At 42.7% G+C, this 3321-nt stretch overlaps 1 long non-coding RNA gene across 1 annotated transcript; it reads left to right on the top strand.

Moving 5' to 3' along the window:
* Positions 1-691: 691 nt before the first annotated feature.
* LOC135289513 (uncharacterized) lies at positions 692-2538 on the top strand. The gene is made up of 3 exons (XR_010352272.1): positions 692-908; positions 1694-1767; positions 2472-2538. It is a non-coding gene; the product is annotated as an uncharacterized LOC135289513 (long non-coding RNA).
* The last annotated feature ends 783 nt before the right edge of the window (positions 2539-3321 follow it).

Below are 3321 nucleotides of genomic sequence, written 5' to 3'. Positions count from 1 at the left end.
ATCCAGTTGTCTATTATACCTCACATGTAATTACTCATCTAGAGTAAGAGGGAGGGCGTGGAAGGACAGTGTTACTTATGGGTGAGTAACTCCAAAAGGAGTTTTTTCTAGCCTTTTCATTTCTTGATTTCTAGTTTTGTTCTGCAGTTTGAGCACAACCTTTGATGGACTGCTGACACTGCTGACAGTGTGACCATTCACTGCCCTTACAGGTCCTTTGCCTCCTGGTTACTTCTCTATATTCTTTGATTGTGGAAAAACCCTTCTTTTCATTTGCTTAAAGACCTTTCTAGTTGTCTTGCTGTGTTGGCTGGAATTTGAACAATCATCAAAAAGGTATTTATTCCTAACTCAAAATTAATTATCCAGTTAAGAACTGCCTGCCCTGCCCCTGCAAAAAAAAAAAAACAAACCAACAAACCCAACCAGAAAACACCACTAACCAAAAACCCCAACCCCCACAAATTCTAAACCCCCTAAACCCAAGGCAGGAAATGTATTTAAACAGTCACATAAGTTAGGGGAAGGTTAGGATAAATAGGGGCCAGCTGAAATACACGTTGGCTTTGAAGAGAGGTGCTGTGTGGAAGGTCTTGTGGGCTCCATGCAGTGGAAGTTTCTCTGCCATGTAATCCAGCATGCTCTGTTGCATGAACAAAATTTACAAAAGCATGTATGTGGAAGAGGTAATGAGATTGGATGCAGCAGGAAGGGCTGCTGCAGTACTTCAGGAAAGGGAGGCAGCAGGTCATGGACTGCTGGAACAATTCTTTGGCTTCCAGTCAGATCCTGCCAACATTTCTGTGTCTTTTGCAGGAGATGGATTAGTCTTCAGGCTGGCTGGCTCTAACCCAAACATTGCAGGCCAAGTGCCCCTGCTATGCATCATCTGCAGAGATGTTCAGAAGGTCAGTGAGGCAGGCAGCTTGATACCTGTAGTAGCCTCTGGTCAAGCTGAAACTCCCAAGGATACATGTTCTGATGCCACATCAGGGTAGGGAAAGCACAGATCCCTAATGCTCAGGATTGCCTTTGCAGGTGGTGAGGGTTAGCAGAACTGTGCAGATTTACAGTACTTGATAAACGGATGCCAAATAAACTGGAAAAAGGTTTGCATGGAGACAGGACAAGACACTACAGACACAAGTTATTTCAGGGGAAATTCTGTTTGGAAATATGAAAACAAAAATCATGATGAGAACAGTTAGACATTGGAAGAGGGTGCACAGAGAAGTGGAGGCATCTCCCTCACTACAAGTGAGTTCCTCAAGCCTTGGCTTGATGGAAACTTTGGCAACCTAATCTAAAACTTTGCTTTTGAAGGGCAGTAGGATCAGGAGATCTTCACACCGTGGTTTCAGTATGTTTTGCAGGTGTACCATAATTTTTTAGAAACATGGACAAAACTTTTGAAAGTAGAAGGAACAGACCAGGAATAAATCAGAGTAGTGAAATGAAAAGGACAATATTGGTGTGTGGCTATAAGCATGGGATGAACTGTAGGTAAAACCAGACATAACTGCACAGAGCAGGGTTCAGAAATAACTACAGCATTTCCCTGGCTGTAATAAAAATTATTACTTGAAGTTAAAGCAAAAGCTGCTTGATAGGATCAAGCCTCCTGCATAATCTAATTAGTCTTTATAATCTTCTGCTCTTTAGATGCTGATTCTGTCATGGTTTATACTTGCAGTTGCAGCAAGACCAGATGAAAAATTGAAGAATGAAAGGGATGCCCAGAGAAAAACTGCCTTCTTCCCATAAAGAGTATGTATCATGGAAGCCACTTTTGATTATATTGTCCCATTGCTCATGTTGAGTCCTGTATCTAAAAATAGAAATCCCATTAATAAAGATAAATAAGTGGCATGTTTAACACAATCAAATTAAATGTATAAGTCTTAAGCAAAGATCCTGGTAACAATGTTAATTCATTAGACTACAGGTGGTCTCACCATGAGGACATTCTATGAAAGTGTCACTCATTAATAATCTTTTCCTGTCACTTTTGAATTAAATAATTTATAGGGCTGCTGTGCATTTCCTCTGCTGATTAACTAACCTGCTATTACATACTACTGCAGGAGGTGAAAGTCCTCAATATTATCAAACCTGATTTCTGATTTATCTGAATTGTATCCTGTTCTTCATGCTTCGTATTACATTGCTAGTAAACTACAGCTGGTACAGGCTTAGAATTAGAGCACAAAGATGTTTTAATTTTGAAATACAAAAGATTTCAGAATTAACGTTTTCTTCATCTAACTGACAAATTTCCAGAGTAGGATCTCAGGTAGATTTAAATCTAAGCAACTGCTACTTAATTCAGTAGATCAATGGCAGTTTATACCTGTCCATGGTAGGCTTACAGCTACAGCCACAAGCACAGCATGAGAAAAGAGTGGGAAGTGAGTCGTTAGTGGAGGCCAAAGGCAATTTATTATTTAAAAGCTCAAATGCATTTGTAACAGCCCTGAAGTTACACCCTGCTCGTGCTGATGGACCTACAGCAGATTGGAGCTCTGGAGTGAAGTCAATGGCAAAAGCACTGTGGGTTTCACCCATGACCTAATCACTGAATTACAGTTTGAATGGTGCCAGCCATTGTTCTGCTGCTCTCCTCCCAGCTGTTTGTTCCATTTCCACTTCCATGTGCAGCTGGCTCCAGTTTCTCTTTCCATAGCTTCCTCATGCCAATTTGAGACTCACTGACTGCAGGTCTAAACAACTTCATAGCATCTTCTAAATAAACTGTTTTATTCCACCACTTCCCCAGGCAGTCTGTTCCAATGCTTTACAACCCTTGCTGTGAAAAAAAAAAAAAATAAATCCTAATATCTAATCTAAACCTGCCCTGTTTCACCTTGACAGTATTTCCTCTTGTCCTGTCACGTGTTACCTGGGAGACCCTCACCTGGCTACAGCCTCCTCTCAGGTAGCTGCAGAGAGCAGCAGGGTCCCTTCTGAACCTCCTTGGCTTCAGCCTAAACACCCCCAGCTCCCTCAGCTGCCCCCAAGAGACGTCTGCTCCAGACCCTTCACCAGCTCTGCTGCCCTTCTTTGGACCCACTCCAGCATCTCAGATGTATTCCCTGCAGTGAGGGGCCCAAAACTGAGCACAGGATTCAAGGTGTGGCCTCAGCACTGTCAAGTACAGGGGGATGAAGATGTCCCAACAAGTTACCTGCTTTCTCCAGCTCTCACAAACCCATCCCATGAGAGTTTTACTTTTCCTGCCTGCCAGGGCCCTGAGCACATTCTCTGATCCAGTGCTGGTGCACCTGAGGGCAGTCCCTAGCCCTGTGCTCATGGAGATGATGT

This window comes from Passer domesticus, chromosome 1 (assembly GCF_036417665.1).
Source record: "Passer domesticus isolate bPasDom1 chromosome 1, bPasDom1.hap1, whole genome shotgun sequence".
NCBI classification, from domain to species: Eukaryota; Metazoa; Chordata; class Aves; order Passeriformes; family Passeridae; genus Passer; species Passer domesticus.
This window is presented reverse-complemented; position numbering and strand designations above follow the sequence as displayed.